This window comes from Acipenser ruthenus, chromosome 41, assembly GCF_902713425.1.
Source record: "Acipenser ruthenus chromosome 41, fAciRut3.2 maternal haplotype, whole genome shotgun sequence".
Taxonomy (NCBI): Eukaryota; Metazoa; Chordata; class Actinopteri; order Acipenseriformes; family Acipenseridae; genus Acipenser; species Acipenser ruthenus.
Genome location: NC_081229.1, coordinates 8,396,236 through 8,415,239, shown reverse-complemented (window position 1 = coordinate 8,415,239; position 19,004 = coordinate 8,396,236). Strand labels below are relative to the sequence as shown.

Sequence of the window (19,004 nt, the reverse complement as noted above, 5' to 3'; positions counted from 1 at the left end):
CAAGACTGAGCACAGCAACAAGACACAAGGTAGTTATACTGCATCAGCAAGGTCTCTCCCAGGCAGAAATTTCAAGGCAGACAGGGGTTTCCAGATGTGCTGTCCAAGCTCTTTTGAAGAAGCACAAAGAAACGGGCAACGTTGAGGACTGTAGACGCAGTGGTCGACCAAGGAAACTTACTGCAGCAGATGAAAGACACATCATGCTTACTTCCCTTCGCAATTGGAAGATGTCCAGCAGTGTCATCAGCTCAGAATTGGCAGGAAACAGTGGGACCCTGGTACACTCATCTACTGTCCGGAGAAGTCTGGTCAGAAGTGGCCTTCATGGAAGACTTGCGGCCAAAAAGCCATACCTCCGACGTGGAAACAAGGCCAAGTGACTCAACTATGCACGAAAACACAGGAACTGGGGTGCAGAAAAATGGCAGCAGGTGCTCTGGACTGATGAGTCAAAATATTTGGCTGTAGCAGAAGGCAGTTTGTTCGCCGAAGGGCTGGAGAGCGGTACACGAATGAGTGTCTTCAGGCAACAGTGAAGCATGGTGGAGGTTCCTTGCAAGTTTCGGGCTGCATTTCTGCAAATGGAGTTGGGGATTTGGTCAGAATTAATGGTCTCCTCAATGCTGAGAAGTACAGGCAAATACTTATCCATCATGCAATACCATCTGGGAGGCATCTGATTGGCCCCAGATTTATTCTGCAGCATGACAACGACCCCAAACATACAGCGAAAGTCATTAAGAACTATCTTCAGCGTAAAGAAGAACAAGGAGTCCTGGAAGTGATGGTATGGCCCCCACAGAGCCCTGATCTCAACATCATCGAGTCTGTCTGGGATTACATGAAGAGAGAGAAGCAACTGAGGCTGCCTAAATCCACAGAAGAACTGTGCTTAGTTCTCCAAGATGTTTGGGCCAACCTACCTGCCGAGTTCCTTCGAAAACTGTGTGCAAGTGTACCTAGAAAAATTGATGCTGTTTTGAAGGCAAAGGGTGGTCACACCAAATATTGATTTGATGTAGATTTTTCTTCTGTTCACTCACTTTGCATTTTGTTAATTGATAAATATAAACTATTAACATGTCTATTTTTGAAAGCATTCTTAATTTACAGCATTTTTTCACACCTGCCTAAAACTTTTGCACAGTACTGTATATATATACAGCTCTGGAAAAAATTAAGAGACCACTGCAAAATTATCAGTTTCTCTGGTTTTACTATTTATAGGTATGTGTTTGGGTAAAATGAACATTTTTGTTTTATTCTATAAACAACTGATAACATTTCTCCCAAATTCCAAATAAAAATATTGTCATTTAGAGCATTTATTTGCAGAAAATGACAACTGGTCAAAATAACAAAAAAGATGCAGTGTTGTCAGACCTCGAATAATGCAAAGAAAATAAGTTCATATTCATTTTTAAACAACACAATACTAATGTATTAACTTAGGAAGAGTTCTGAAATCAATATTTGGTGGAATAACCCTGATTTTCAAGCACAGCTTTCATGCGTCTTGGCATGCTCTCCACCAGTCTTTCACATTGATGTTGGGTGACTTTATGCCACTCCTGGCGCAAAAATTCAAGCAGCTCGGCTTTGTTTGATGGCTTGTGACCATCCATCATCCTCTTGATCACATTCCAGAGGTTTTCAGTAGGGTTCAGGTCTGGAGATTGGGCTGGCCATGACAGGGTCTTGATGTGGTGGTCCTCCATCCACACCTTGATTGACCTGGCTGTGTGGCATGGAGCATTGTCCTGCTGGAAAAACCAATCCTCAGAGTTGGGGAACATTGTCAGAGCAGAAGGAAGCAAGTTTTCTTCCAGGACAACCTTGTACTTGGCTTGATTCATGCCAAAGCTGCCCGATTCCAGCCTTGCTGAAGCACCCCCAGATCATCACCGATCCTCCACCACATTTCACAGTGGGTGCGAGACACTGTGGCTTGTAGGCCTCTCCAGGTCTCCGTCTAACCATTAGACGACCAGGTGTTGGGCAAAGCTAAAAATTGGACTCATCTGGGGGTGCTTCAGCAAGGCTGGAATCGGGCAGATTTGTCTTTGTGAAGGATGCATGAAACAAGGTTGTCCTGGAAGAAAACTTGCTTCCTTCTGCTCTGACAATGTTCCCCAACTCTGAGGATTGGTTTTTCCAGCAGGACAATGCTCCATGCCGATGGTCACAAGCCATCAAACAAAGCCGAGCTGCTTGAATTTTTGCGCCAGGAGTGGCATAAAGTCACCCAACATCAATGTGAAAGACTGGTGGAGAGCATGCCAAGACGCATGAAAGCTGTGCTTGAAAATCAGGGTTATTCCACCAAATATTGATTTCAGAACTCTTCCTAAGTTAAAACATTAGTATTGTGTTGTTTAAAAATGAATATGAACTTATTTTCTTTGCATTATTCGAGGTCTGACAACACTGCATCTTTTTTTATTATTTTGACCAGTTATCATTTTCTGCAAATAAATGCTCTAAATGACAATATTTTTATTTGGAATTTGAGAGAAATGTTGTCAGTAGTTTATAGAATAAAACAAAAATGTTCATTTTACCCAAACACATACCTATAAATAGTAAAACCAGAGAAACTGATAATTTTGCAGTGGTCTCTTAATTTTTCCCAGAGCTGTATATATATATATATTGTCACAAAGACGGCCAGAGTGGGTTGCGTCAGACCAGAAAGGAACTCAAACACAGACAGGGGTTGTGATGAGCTGAGTGCAATGGTGGCACTCAGCGTTTATTAACAAATAAAAGGTTTTAAACGGTACACAAAACAGGACACGGCACTTGCGCCAAAATAAACAGACATACAAAACGACTAAACACTAAACAGACGGTGCAGGACAGACGAACAAACACGGTGAGTACAAACAAAACACTTATTATCTTTATAATCACGATTTTACTCCTCTCTCTCTCTCCCGTTCTCCACTCTCTGAACACCTAAACCCCGAGTGACTAAAAAATGTGTCTATATATACTGTTTGTGCTGGGATTCAATTACTAATTAATTATTCACTTGAATCCCAGCACGTGAATTAATTCTGTGCAACCCCGTGCTCACATATTACATTTAACCAGCACGTGAAGTGATTTGTGCCCTCCTCGTGCCTAAATACAAATCTACACTTTTTAAATACACGTGAAACACAGACCCGTTTATATCCCGTGTACCAATGACTATACACCAACATTTAACACACGCAACATACAACACATAACACCCAAAATACACACAGGGGCGGGCACTTTGCCACATATACCCCCCCCTGTGCAAAGCACACATGGCCTCAACGGCCACCTCCCCCCTTAAATACCCAGCAGTCCAGGCCAAAGTCTCGGGCTGGGAAGGGAGGCTTCAGTGGGCCCATGGCTGGAAATGCTGTCAGCTCCCCTGCCGGTAGTGGCACGGCTGACAGCATGCTGGTCCCGTCCTGCAGCGAAAAAGCTGCGGGGGCAGGTGGTCCCCCGACCTCCCCCTTCTTCGTAGCCTGCAGCTCCCTCCTGTGGGGCTCCGGCCACAAGAACTCCTGCAGCGAAACTGCTGCTGGGGAAAGTGGTCTCCAGACCTCGTCCCCCTTCTTCGTGGCCGGCAGCTCCCCTTTCTGGGGCTCCGGCCACCGTACTCCCTGTGGAGGTACGGGCAGCAGAGGCAGCTCCTGCTCCTCTGCTCCGGGCGGTGGCGGAAGCAGAGGCAGCTCCAGCTCCTGGCGGTGGTGGAGGCAGAGGCAGCTCCAGCTCCTCTGCTCCTGGCGGTGGTGGAGGCAGAGGCAGCTCCAGCTCCTCTGCTCCTGGCGGTGGTGGAGGCAGAGGCAGCTCCAGCTCCTCTGCTCCTGGCGGCGCTGGCTCCCTCCGCTGTGGCGGCTGGGCTGGTGCGCGCCGTGCTGCCTTCAGCAGCATGAATAGAGGCTGCTGGGGGACACCAGCCTCCTGCCCCTCTCCCCCCCAAAAATTTTCAGGGGGTTGGGCCTGTAACTCCTCCCCTTCCGGCTCTTGGGGCTGAACCAGCAGGCATTTTCCCTCTGCTGGTGGCTTGGGTCCCAGAGCTGTGGAAGCCCCGACTTGCCTCCCTTTGGGCTGTGGACGCACCGACTCCTCCCTTTTGGGCTGTGGACGCACCGACTCCTCCCTTTTGGGCTGTGGACGCACCGACTCCTCCCTTTTGGGCTGTGGACGCACCGACTCCCCCCTCTTGGGCTGTGGACGTTCGGGCTCCCCCCACTCAGGCGTAGGACGTTCGGGCTCCTCCCACTCAGGCGTAGGACGTTCGGGCTCCTCCCACTCAGGCGTAGGACGTTCGGGCTCCCCCCACTCAGGCGTAGGACGTTCGGGCTCCCCCCACTCAGGCGTAGGACGTTCGGGCTCCTCCCACTCAGGCGTAGGACGTTCGGGCTCCCCCCACTCAGGCGTAGGACGTTCGGGCTCCTCCCACTCAGGCGTAGGATGTTCGGGCTCCTTCCGCTTGGGCTGTGGACGCTCAGGCTCCTCCCATTTGGGCTGTGGACGCTCAGGCTCCTCCCATTTGGGCTGTGGACGCTCAGGCTCCTCCCATTTGGGCTGTGGACGCTCAGGCTCCTCCCATTTGGGCTGTGGACGCTCAGGCTCCTCCCGCTCGGGCTGTGGACGCTCAGGCTCCTCCCGCTTGGGCTGTGGACGCTCAGGCTCCTCCCCATAACTGTGGAAGGGACAGTGGGCGAACAGGTGATCCTGGTCGCAGAGGAGGCACCCCGGCGATGGCTTGTTACATCGCCGTGGATGCCTGGCCCTTAGGCGGCACTCCTCCTCCCTGTCCTTCACCTCTTTATCCGTCTCTGCCTCCCGCTTGGGCTGTGAAGGCAAAACCAGCAGGCATTCACCCTCTGCTGGTGGAGATGGGGACAGCAGGTACTCACCCTCTGCTGGTGGAGATGGGGACAGCAGGTACTCCTCTGCTGGTGGTCCTGCTACCTGGGCTGCTGTTCCGTTTATGGTTGCCTCCAGGTAGCTGAGGACAAACTCCACACCTTCCTGCAAGGTGTTTGGGGTGTGTTCCTGCTGATAGGCCTCCCATCTCTCACAGTCCATCATCCACAGGGCCCGGACGACTATGGGTAGAGCCTGGGCCTCCAGCCCAGCATTCTCCAGGAACCAGCCCCGCAGTTTGATGGCGTCTTCTGCCATTGACTTTTTTTTTTTTTTTTTTTTCCCAAAACAATATTTGTAATCCTTTATTTTTTTTTTCTTTTAATCCAGACCCCTCCTGGTCTGACGCTTGGAGGCGCGGCTATCCCACGAAGACACCACGTGTCACAAAGACGGCCAGAGTGGGTTGCGTCAGACCAGAAAGGAACTCAAACACAGACAGGGGTTGTGATGAGCTGAGTGCAATGGTGGCACTCAGCGTTTATTAACAAATAAAAGGTTTTAAACGGTACACAAAACAGGACACGGCACTTGCGCCAAAATAAACAGACATACAAAACGACTAAACACTAAACAGACGGTGCAGGACAGACGAACAAACACGGTGAGTACAAACAAAACACTTATTATCTTTATAATCACGATTTTACTCCTCTCTCTCTCTCCCGTTCTCCACTCTCTGAACACCTAAACCCCGAGTGACTAAAAAATGTGTCTATATATACTGTTTGTGCTGGGATTCAATTACTAATTAATTATTCACTTGAATCCCAGCACGTGAATTAATTCTGTGCAACCCCGTGCTCACATATTACATTTAACCAGCACGTGAAGTGATTTGTGCCCTCCTCGTGCCTAAATACAAATCTACACTTTTTAAATACACGTGAAACACAGACCCGTTTATATCCCGTGTACCAATGACTATACACCAACATTTAACACACGCAACATACAACACATAACACCCAAAATACACACAGGGGCGGACACTTTGCCACAATATATATATATATATATATATATATATATATATATATATATATATATATATATATATATATATATATTTGAATACAACTGTCAGAAAGACTGCTGCGGGGCTTCTAGGCATGAGTATATCTCCGGTCCTTCTAGTGTTAACTAATCACAGTCGTCTATAAGTCATGTTTGTTTCGTATGAATCACTATCAGATATTGGTTGAAACTCATGTGGAGAAACAGGAGATGACGTTCCACGTGAATCAAGCAAGGGATTTGACTGTGGCGTCAGTCTCATTGACACATCTTGCTGGGCTGATACTGGGGACACTGACTGAGGATGATCATACTAACCATACTCATTTGTTCTTTGATTTCGAGAAACCAATGTCACGTTGGGCCATTGGGGATGTGGACCTTGAGATGGCCATCCTGTGTGTGGTGTTTGTTGTATAAGCATTTGAAACTATTGTGCTTCATGGTCCCTAGACCTTTGATTTTCTTCCCTAATCAATTGTATCATGTCTCTGGTTGGGTTGTTCTCTATTGCAGTCCGTAGTAACCCAACAGCCTGAGATAGCTGATCATTCCTCTTTCTCTTTGAAGTTTTGAGTGGTACAGACTGTTTAGGGCTTGCTGACTGGCCTGTTTCTCCACCGCTTGTGCTGGAATCTATAGCATAAGTGACCTCATCAGTTTCACTTTGTGGATGGTTAGCAGTGGGTGTTTAAAAGAACGGGACTATTATTTCAGGGCCAACCCGAGGATTACAAATAAAACAATACAATTGTTTACTGCTGTTTGCCATCAGGCCTTTGGGTTTAAAAATAAAACGCCATTGCACCTGGATTTATCATTGTCTGTCTGATTACTAATCACCTGCACCTGCACACTGTTAACCACTCTGACACAGGGACGTAGCGAGGTGATCTGTTCCTTTTGTTATGGTTAATGCGAACCCGGAAGGAGAGCAGCAGTGTGGAGTAGTGGTCAGGGCTCTGGACTCTTGACCGGAGGGTTGTGGGTTCAATCCCAGGTGGGGGACACCGCTGCTGTACCCTTAAGCAAGGTACTTTATCTAGATTGCTCCAGTAAAAACCCAACTGTATAAATAGGTAATTGTATGTAAAAAATAATGTGATATCTTGTAACAATTGTAAGTCGCCCTGGATAAGGGCGTCTGCTAAGAAATAAATAATAATAATTTCCTGTCGTATCTAATTGTATCTTGTTTCTTGTTATTAGACGGCTATCACGATCCGGAGCTGTCACTACAGGCCAGCACTAAACACGGACAACACTGCACTTGTTCATGCTAAATTGCATTTGCACTACAGCACTCACTTTACCCTTGTGGCCGTGTTTGTGTTCACTGTGTGTGTTTACATACCGTGTTTACTGTTTCGGGACTGAACCCTTGGATTTAACTGGGCAAGGCACATCATTGTGTATTGCCAGTTCTCATTATTCTTTACTGTTGTCATCAGACTTTGGATTATAAATAAACCATCATTTCACCAGTACTTTGTTGTCTGTTCTTGTTTTAAGCACTGCATCACCTCTACACCTGCACACTGCAAACCACTTTGCCACACAGCTTTAGATAAGATTCAAGCTTGGGCTGACACATGTGAATAAATACAAGTCTTGCACATACGGCACAAAAACAGCATGAATAGTGATGAAACAGAGGAGGCTATGCATGAAAAGGACTTGGGGGTAGTAATGGATGAATCTCTTAAGAAGCTATAAAAAAGGCAAATAGAATGTTAGGTTATATATTCAAGACAGATGAATTCAAATCAAGAGAAGTTATATTAATTATACAATGCACTGGGACGACCACACCTAGGATAGTGTGTCCAGTTCTGGTCCCCTTATCATAAGAAAGACATTGAGGCATTGGAGAGAGTACAGAGAGCAACACGATTAATTCCAGGACTGAAGGGCATGTCATATGAAGAGAGACTGAAAGAGCTGAATCTGTAGAGCCTAGGAAGGAGGAGAGCAAGAGGCGACTTATAGAGGTATTTACACCTTTTTACACCTTGTGACAAGACTGATGTAATGTTGTTAGGTACTCCCCGCCAGCTAGGAATAACCAATGCTTTAAATCTGACTGTTGATGGAACCATGCTTGAGTTCAGATCTAAAATTTAACTTTTGAATCGCATGTGCTGAATATTGTCAAGGTTTCTTTTTTTTCACCTTAGAAATATTGCCAGACTGCGTCCCATGCTTTCTCTACCTGCAGCTGAAAAACTGCTTCATGCTTTTGTTTTCTCCAGGATCGATTACTGTAACACCCGGCTCGCTGGGGTGTCTAATAGCATCCTCACTAAAATTCAATTTGTTCAAAACTCTGCAGCCAGAATTTTGTCTCGGTCCCGCTCAAGAGATCACATCACTCCTGTCTTGGAGGCCTTGCAGTGGCTGCCTATCAGGTTTAGAATTGATTTTAAAATTTTGAATGCTGACATATAAGGCTCTTCATGGGCTACTCTCCAACTTCTCTGTCAGATCTTTTATCTCTGCTCTGCTGATCTCAGACTGCTGTGTGTCCCGCCTGCTCGCCTGCGCTCTATGGGCGACAGGGCCTTCTGTTGCTATGATCCCAAATTATGGAACTCTATTCCACTAGAGATCAGGGACTCAGCTTCTTTGAGTGTTTTTAAAGCTAATTTAAAGAATTACTTTTTTAGAAAGGCGTTTTTATGATTTTTATGTATAAAGAATAGAAAGAAAAGAAAGAAATCAAATGAAGAAAAAAAATCAGATGAAATATACAAAAAATTAATAATAATTTTTTTTTTGGGGGGGAGGTCGGTAGAAAAATGAAATTAGATCTAATATAAATTTATAAAAGAACTATGACTACAGGGATTACAAAAGTAAGATACAGTCTTTGAAAAATATGTAAAATATATCAATTGTATGCTCAAACTCACTAGCCTAACAGTTTCTCGCCAATCAACTCAACCAGACACAAGTCTGAGATACAAGGTTTCACTCACAGTAGCTATATACAAAAAACACACGGTTGCTAATGATTATTTTTACCCTATGATCACTGAGTTTACGACACTGGACAAAATGTTTTATGTATTTATTTATTTTTATAAAAGTTGCAGCTACAGTAGCTCCCACACGCTCAGTGCATTACAATGGTGTCACACGATGATACAGTAGCTCCCAAACACTCTGTACATTACAATGGTGTCACACGATGATACAGTAGCTCCCACACACTCTGTACATTACAAAGGTGTCACACGATGATACAGTAGCTCCCACAAGCTCGGTGCATTACAATGGTGTCACACGATGATACAGTAGCTCCCACACGCTCGGTGCATTACAATGGTGTCACACGATGATACAGTAGCTCCCACACACTCTGTACATTACAATGGTGTCACACGATGATACAGTAGCTCCCACACGCTCGGTGCATTACAATGGTGTCACACGATGATACAGTAGCTCCCAAACACTCTGTACATTACAATGGTGTCACACGATGATACAGTAGCTCCCACACACTCTGTACATTACAAAGGTGTCACACGATGATACAGTAGCTCCCACAAGCTCGGTGCATTACAATGGTGTCACACGATGATACAGTAGCTCCCACACACTCTGTACATTACAATGGTGTCACACGATGATACAGTAGCTCCCACAAGCTCGGTGCATTACAATGGTGTCACACGATGATACAGTAGCTCCCACACGCTCTGTACATTACAATGGTGTCACACGATGATACAGTAGCTCCCACAAGCTCGGTGCATTACAATGGTGTCACACGATGATACAGTAGCTCCCACACACTCTGTACATTACAATGGTGTCACACGATGATACAGTAGCTCCCACAAGCTCGGTGCATTACAATGGTGTCACACGATGATACAGTAGCTCCCACACACTCTGTACATTACAATGGTGTCACACGATGATACAGTAGCTCCCACACACTCTGTACATTACAATGGTGTCACACGATGATACAGTAGCTCCCACACGCTCTGTACATTACAATGGTGTCACACGATGATACAGTAGCTCCCACAAGCTCGGTGCATTACAATGGTGTCACACGATGATACAGTAGCTCCCACACACTCTGTACATTACAATGGTGTCACACGATGATACAGTAGCTCCCACACACTCTGTACATTACAATGGTGTCACACGATGATACAGTAGCTCCCACACGCTCTGTACATTACAATGGTGTCACACGATGATACAGTAAACTTTTTTTATTATCAATCCTCATTGAAAAGAAAACAAAAGTTACACACAGATTGTTTTAAATTCATTCTGGATGTTTCCAGTGCAAGCCAAAGATGGCCACTGCTTGCATTCAAACAGGCTGTAAATTACATTTAACAACTGCATCACATCAAATATATTTTATGTGTGTAATATAATGACATTAATATGTTGTGTAATAACTCCTCGATGAGCCACAGCAATCCAGATTTTTATTTTTTTTTTAAACATTTTTAACCATGTTTTTAATCATGACGTGCCAGGTACGTCCCTATCGCAAAAGAGGTTAATGTTAAAATATAATGTAATTGATTTGCAGAGTCAGTGTGATACCTGGAAAATAAATGTGCTGAGCCGATACAGAACCTTGTAGAGCTGTGGTTGTACTGTAGTTCAAAGAAACACTGCATTTAAAATGGAAGGCTCTTTTTTAATGCCTGCCCATTAGCATCAAAGATTGTACAGTATTTATCGAGATTACTCAGGACTTCAAAGAAATGTTGCATTTTACCCACTGAAAATACATTTTACTCTGTGTTAAAATTAGAGGGTAAGTTACTCCTAGACCCCAAACCTTATCTGGAGCACTGATGTAAGGTAATGTTTCTTTCTGAATGAACATGGTCCTTAGGGTTTGTCTCTGGTGTGAATTCACTGGTGTGTTTGAAGATGTCCTAACTTGTTGAAACTCTTCCCACAGTCAGAGCACTGATACAATTTCTCTCCTGTGTGAGTTTGCTGGTGTGTTTTTTGAGGTTACTTAACTGACTAAAACTCTTCCCACAGTCAGAGCAGCGATACGGTTTCTCTCTTGTATGAATTCGCTGGTGTTTATTCAGGGAGTCTGCATGCCTGAAACTCTTCCCACAGTCAGAGCAGAAATATGGTTTCTCTCCTGTATGAATTCGCTGGTGTGTTTTCAGTTTTCCTGAAACTCTGAAACTCTTCCCACAGTCAGAGCAGCGATATGGTTTCTCTCCTGTGTGAATTTTATGGTGTGTTTTCAGGTTTGCTAACAGACTGAAACTCTTCCCACAGTCAGAGCAGCTATACGGTTTCTCTCCTGTGTGAATTCGCTGGTGTGTTTTCAGTTTTCCTGAATTTCTGAAACTCTTCCCACAGTCAGAGCAGCAATACGGTTTCTCTCCTGTGTGAATTCGCTCATGTTTTGTCAGGGTTCCTCTTTCTCTGAAACTCTTCCCACAGTCAGAGCAGCAATATGGTTTCTCTTCTGTGTGAGTTAACTGGTGTGTTTTCATGTTACTTAACTGACTGAAACTCTTCCCACAGTCAGAGCAGCAATACGGTTTCTCTCCTGTATGAATTCGCTGGTGTATTTTCAGTGTTCCTGAATTTCTGAAACTCTTCCCACAGTCAGAGCAGCTATACGGTTTCTCTCCTGTGTGAATTTGCTGGTGTGATTTCAGGTGTCCTAACAGACTGAAACTCTTCCCACAGTCAGAGCAGCAATATGGTTTCTCTCCTGTGTGAATTCGCTGGTGTGTTTTCAGTTTTTCTGAAACTCGGAAACTCTTCCCACAGTCAGAGCAGCAATACGGGGAAACTCTTCCCACAGTCAGAGCAGCAATACGGTTTCTCTCCTGTATGAATTCGCTGGTGTGTTTTCAGTTTTCCTGAATTTCTGAAACTCTTCCCACAGTCAGAGCAGCAATACAGTTTCTCTCCTGTGTGAATTTGCTGGTGTGCTTTCAGGGGTCCTGATTGACTGAAACTCTTCCCACAGTCAGAGCAGCAATAAGGTTTCTCTCCTGTGTGAATTCGCTCGTGATTTCTCAGGGTTCCTCTTTCCCTGAAACTTTTCCCACAGTCAGAGCAGCGATATGTTTTCTCTCCTGTGTGAATTTGCTGGTGTGTTTTCAGGTTTCCTAAGCGACTGAAACTCTTCCCACAGTCAGAGCAGCAATACGGTTTCTCTCCTGTGTGAATTTGCTGGTGTATTTTTAAACGTCCTAACTGGGTGAAACCTTTCCCACAGTCAGAATATTCACCACCGGCCGTCCTCTTAGCTGCTGGACTGGAACCTGGAAAATATGAACAAGAAAGACAGTAAGAGGGGCTGCTTGTAGGCTTAGGGTATGTGCCTGGGTGGGGGAGTGGATTAAAGCAGGGGTTCCCAATTTTTTTTACCCGAGGCCCACCTGTTCAGCTGCATCAGGCGCTGTGGCCCACTATTAGCACTCCTGGGGAAAATGTCAAATTAAAAACATTTTCTATGTTTAAACCTGTAACATGATAAATAAAGCTAATCTAAACTGTCCTTTATTCATTTGAATAAATAATGTGACAGATGGAAATCACATAGAATATGCACAGAGTTAAAAATTCAAACTCCTGCAGCTGCCTTTTCTTTTCTTTATACTTTGCAAAACGTATTCTTTGGTGGCGGATTCGACATATTGTAATGTTATGAATACTGAACACACTTTTTACATCTGCCAGCAGAGCGATCACATGACCTCAACACCGCCCTATTGTCAGAGCTCTCGCTCTACATCCCGCCTACAGGAAGGCAATCTGTTAGCTCTGATTTGTGAATTTCTGCTTTGATTGACAGTCCGCCGATACTCCCTTGCTACACTTTATTTTTCTATAATTACAGCTGCTGCCGACGCCTGCTTATCGCTATTAATAGAAAAAAACACATAGAATGTCATTGCACCCGCGGCCTGAAGGTGGTGCTGTTTGGAACCCCTGGATTAAAGTGTGTGCATTTTAGCTGTGGGGTTTGCTCTGGGTTACACCAGTTTAAAAATGCAAAGTTAAACATAAAGCCTTTCTGTGTGAAAGCAAAGTCAGTAAAGACTGATGCTGGTGAAACCGAGCCCTGGGATCAAAATCTGACTGTGAAGTTCTCCTGTAATGTTTCAGGTCTATTTCCCCTGACAAACCCTACAATATATCTTTCTCCTCAGCATTAGATTACAATGATATCTCTCTCATCATGGAGTTTTTTCTAATCTTGGGGTCTGTACAGATGCATACACTGAACTGCAGTGTAATCCGCATCAGCTGTCAATGATGTCCTTGGAGACTGGAACGGCTCCCTCCCTCTCTCTGTTTGGAATCATCTTGTTTATTGTTGTACAGATATACATCACGGTGCATTAGAAATGTGCAGCCCCATGCCATAGCATTACATTACACATGCAGGGTTTATGTGTTTTGTTAATTCAGTTCTCTCTATTTATCATTCCTATAATTGAATCCCAACACAGTGGGTTACAGGACTCCAGTATACAGACAGAAACACAAGCAGTTTATTTTATACAGTTACACAGACTGTAAATGCATCAGCAACCTACACTACAGACAAAAGTTTAGAAACACCTAGAATTTGAGGATGGCGACAATAAAAAATAAAAAAAATATGCAATGTGACATTGAAATCTAACATACTGTGCTACTATTGTGGCTTCCGGTGGACTTTTCCAATATAATTTAGTAGTTTCTTTGATTACATGATGCTAAATGAAAGGTCTAACTGATGTTTATATGTTTTTTTATTATGCCTCAATCCTACAATTGTAGGAGATGCAAAGCTTTTGTGCATAGCTGTAGAGCCCTGTCTAATCCAGCCCCTCTACAAACCAGCATTCTAATTCGGTATGATTTTGGGGTCCCGATCTAATCCCTATTGAAATTAATGGTGTGATCCCCTCTACAGTCCAGAGCCTGGCTATTCTGGAATCTGTCTGCCTAAATCAATGTATATCTGACTACAGCATAGGCTCATGTGATTTGTCTTTTATATGTTTAAAACTAGTCTGTAAAACCAATCAAATACAAATCCAGTAATCTGTCGCATATCTGACTGCGGAGGGACCAGAGTAAATACCATTTACTTTTAAAGTGTTCAAATAGATTAGTCATTTTTAGATCAGTATTCTGATTGGACAGATTTTAAAAGTAATCTAACCAATATGCTCCCTCCCTCTCAACCACACTGTGGATTTCACCCAATCTAGAATGACAATGTCACAGCTACTGGGAGTCACTCACCTGCTAGACTGCATTCTGAATGGGAGCGCCCGTCTTCCTTTCCACCTCCTTGCATGCTGTTGGGAGAGCCTTCCTCTCCAGCGCCTTGCTCTCTCACGCAGATTCTCTCCAGCACCACGCTACACTCCCGCAGGCACACAGGATCCAGCTCAGGGATGTTTGGTTTGAAGTTCTCAGATTCTTCCTTCCCTGGTTCCATGTGCTCAAACTCTACTTCAGGGGGCTCCTGTTTAATACGGACAGTTTCCAGCACCTCTTCTTGTTTCACAGGAAGGGATTCTTCCATCTGGGGGATCTCCAGTTCATTGTGCTCAGCTTTAATGTCAGAGACCTCTGGCTGGCTGCTCTCACATTGCATCTCACAGAGCTCCTGTTTAATGGGGAGGGAAGCCTGCCCAGAGAACTCCACTCTAATGGGGGCAGGTTCAAGTTCAGGGAACTCCTCTTTAATCTGGACAGAGTCCATCTTCACACTGTCCATGGCAGCACACGGGATTCTGTTTAGTAGCTGCTGAAAAAATAATTATGTATCTATTTAAATACAGTGTTATGAAGGGCATTCAAGGGACAGACACAATCTGGCATTATAGCAGGAGTGGCTTTACTATTGAAGGAACACAGAATTTCTTGTAATAAATTTATAATATCATACAATTTTATCTGTTGAAAAAGTTTAACCATTTGTGGCCCTATGTCGGACCAGGTCCAGCATTACAATTTTTCCTTTCCGGTCCGACATCATCAAAAAGATGCCAAGCACAGGTCTCTAGTTGTTTTTTCTCAGGAAAAAGCAGAGAAAAGCTTTCAATGGCTGAGTGAGACCGATAGCAGGCGAAAAAAAAAAAAAAGGAGTCGGATCTGAGCAATACAGATAGTCCCTTCACCACAGACATAACACGGACATAAACAAACAAGATAGCTGCTTCCGCATCCAGCGCTCAAAGAACATCATAGACATTTGCCAAGCTTGACGTTACAGTAATAAAATAATGCCAAATGCATACTGAGTTTCTACTGAAGCTACAGTAACACTGAAATCAAATTTCATTGACAGTACAATGAAAAGTATTATAAATTCAGTAGTACTGTGCATTTTATTGACAATACGGTTGTAAGAGAGCCTGCAGCAGGGCAGCAGGAGAGAGCCCTGCACACTATTAGCGGGGGCAGGGCAAAGCCCTGCTTGTATAGAGGCTTTGTATTATTAATAGAATGTATAAATATGACTGTATTATTAATAGAATGTATAAATATGACTGTATTATTAATAGAATGTATAAATATGACAGCGCAGCCTTGTGTTTTGTTTTGTATTTTTAAAAAATCTGATGTTTTGTTATTGTTTAAAAACCTTGTGCAGAAACAGTGAAGGAAACTGCCCAGCCTGACCCAGGGTCTGTTTTGTTTCTTTTAGTGTTCGTGACTTTGTTTTGTTTTAACTGTTTGATTTCACTCTGTGAGCAAGTGTTTTTGTTAAAATGTTTGTTTTTGTATTTATTTTTGTGTTTGTAAAGAAACACGACAATGTCAATTTAGTACATTGTCAATGCAAATTGAACCGTGTCACGCTCAACACTGTCTGTCTCAAGAAGTCGGCAGCACTCAGCAAATCTAGATTTGCACTGTGGAAGAAAATCTCTCACCGGCATGGTTTGCAATTTTCATTATTCTTGATTTTTTTTTCTAACCGTAAAAAGTCTGAAATTAAAAAGATGTTATCCCAAAGGCGACTGGCTACTCTTGTAATGACGCTGCATGACTGTAAAATGACCAGCCCCTACGTAGAAAAATACGTAGTTCATTTACATTTGTTTAGAACATGTAGTTAATGTATTTATCAAAATCAACGTGTGTACTCAGGGGCATGTGAAATAAACACCGCAATTGGGGAGACACATTAAACAAACAAAACAAAAAACCATATATATATCTATATATATACACACACAATGTGTGTGGTGTGTGTTGATATGGTTATATAAATAAATAGCATTACACTCGCCATTTCAATGAAACTCCATACGCTGTGGAGCTTTTTATCACTGACACATCTTTCTGCAGTTGCAGCTGTAACAGGTAGTGCGGCCCAAAGCACCTGTAGGTGGAATACATCAGGATACAGAAGTCCAGGTCATGTTCTTTACAGAGCTTCATGAGTTCTGACAAAGACATTGCATTGTCCGATTCCCGAGCGTTAAAACAGGCTCAATGTGGTGTACGAATAAATCACACTGCATTTCAGGAACTCTGCATTGAAGCTCTCGATTCAGCTTCACAAGTGCTTTCCCTTTAGTATATTAACAGTTTTCAGTTTAGCATAAAATAGCATCATTTTTAAAATGTGCGGTTTATCCACTAATTGTACTACTACAGCTGGACTCAAACATTAAAGGGACACAAGCGCCAGTCCTTAACTGCACGTTATTATTATTATTACTTATTTCTTATTGGGGGGGGGGGGGGGGGGGGGACATGTGCAAACCAAGTACACACACGACCATAACTACACTTTATGAGGAAATACGTTTAGTGTGTGAGTGTCAGTGACAGAAAGGGCAGAAATCAATATTTTGGAGATGATTATTGGAGGGGCCAGTGCCCCTGCATGTACTAAATATTTGAAGATGCACTAAATAGTGTGGCCTTCCACACGTGTGTGTGTGTGTGCGCGCGTGTGTGTGCGCATGTGTGTGTATGCGAGTACTAAAAGCACATCGAACACCCGATGCCTTAATATTTTGTGTACAGATTAGTTTTGTTACTAAGGAATTTTGCCGACTGTATTAAGTTATTTTTTAATTCTGTTTAGACCTTACAATTCATGCCAAAGCTGCCCGATTCCAGCCTTGCTGAAGCACCCCCAGATCATCACCGATCCTCCACCACATTTCACAGTGGGTGCGAGACACTGTGGCTTGTAGGCCTCTCCAGGTCTCCGTCTAACCATTAGACGACCAGGTGTTGGGCAAAGCTGAAAATTGGACTCATCTGGGGGTGCTTCAGCAAGGCTGGAATCGGGCAGATTTGTCTTTGTGAAGGACGCATGAATCAAGCCAAGTACAAGGTTGTCCTGGAAGAAAACTTGCTTCCTTCTGCTCTGACAATGTTCCCCAACTCTGAGGATTGGTTTTTCCAGCAGGACAATGCTCCATGCCACACAGCCAGGTCAATCAAGGTGTGGATGGAGGCCCACCAGATCAAGACCCTGTCATAGCCAGCCCAATCTCCAGACCTGAACCCCATTGAAAACCTCTGGAATATGTTTAAGAGGAAGATGGATGGTCACAAGCCATCAAACAAAGCCGAGCTGCTTGAATTTTTGCGCCAGGAGTGGCATAAAGTCACCCAACATCAATGTGAAAGACTGGTGGAGAGCATGCCAAGACGCATGAAAGCTGTGCTTGAAAATCAGGGTTATTCCACCAAATATTGATTTCTGAACTCTTCCTAAGTTAAAACATTAGTATTGTGGTGTTTAAAAATGAATATGAACTTATTTTCTTTGCATTATTCGAGGTCTGACAACACTGCATCTTTTTTATTATTTTGACCAGTTATCATTTTCTGCAAATAAATGCTCTAAATGACAATATTTTTATTTGGAATTTGAGAGAAATGTTGTCAGTAGTTTATAGAATAAAACAAAAATGTTCATTTTACCCAAACACATACCTATAAATAGTAAAACCAGAGAAACTGATAATTAAGAGACCACTGCAAAATTATTTCCAGAGCTATATATATATATATATATATATATATATATATAACCAATTCAGCAAATATGTGACTAACTGATGAGCAACAAATGGTGTTATCTAACATTGTAAACATATACCATTTTGTGGGTGAACCACAGTTTGTCTTATTCCTAGTGATTTGTGCAGCAGTCAATCACAACACTGACAGTGTACCATTTTTTAACGTCACACGGATCAAGTTTTGGTACCAGTACCACATTCTGATGATGTACCACGTTCTGCACCTACACCGGCTTTCAGCCACTTCCTGTAGCGCGACACTCTAAATACCTTTTCTCAAAATAACGAAAACAACCGCGTCTATATCATTTAGTTTAAAACAACCGCGTCTGTATCATTTAGTTTAAAACAACCGCGTCTGTATCATTTAGTTTAAAACAACCACATCTGTATCATTTAGTTTAAAACAACCGCGTCTGTATCACTTAGTTTTAAACAACCGCGTCTGTATCATTTAGTTTAAGACATCTGCAGTTAATAAATAAATCAAATTAAAATATATATATATATATATATATATATATATATATATATATATATATATATATATATATATATAGGGTAATCAAAAACATTATGTTTTATAAAGTTATTAACACAGACAGACGTGCTTATCTCTCAGCGCGCAATGCGTTTCCATGTAGTTTATATTCAATATGAATCTACAATCACGTGTAGTTTCGTACAGTATCTGTTCAGTTCAGTCGGGATTTATCCCAGACACTAGGAGAGCATCGAGAGGTTGCGCGCATCCGAGTTCAGCAGGTTAAACCACATCAACACCGCGCTGACATTACTAGCTACCCATGACGAGAACATCACATACCTGCGCTGCACAGAAACACTGACCGGCTGAAAAACCCGCGGCTAACAGCAAAACACCACTGCGTCGAGAACAACCAAACACCAATTAAAAACAACAACATGGAACTTACTTTTTTTATTTATCGTCCACGCCTTGTCAACTGGTGCGCACCGAAATGTTAAATAAATTAAAAACAACTCTGCGGAGCTCAATCTTTTTTCTTTTAAATT

General features: G+C 43.2%; 1 pseudogene; it reads right to left on the bottom strand.

Annotated features, from left to right (window-relative positions):
• Nucleotides 1–9,012: 9,012 nt before the first annotated feature.
• LOC131696848 (zinc finger protein 160-like) overlaps nucleotides 9,013–19,004 on the bottom strand; it is a 33,027-nt pseudogene continuing 23,035 nt past the window's right edge.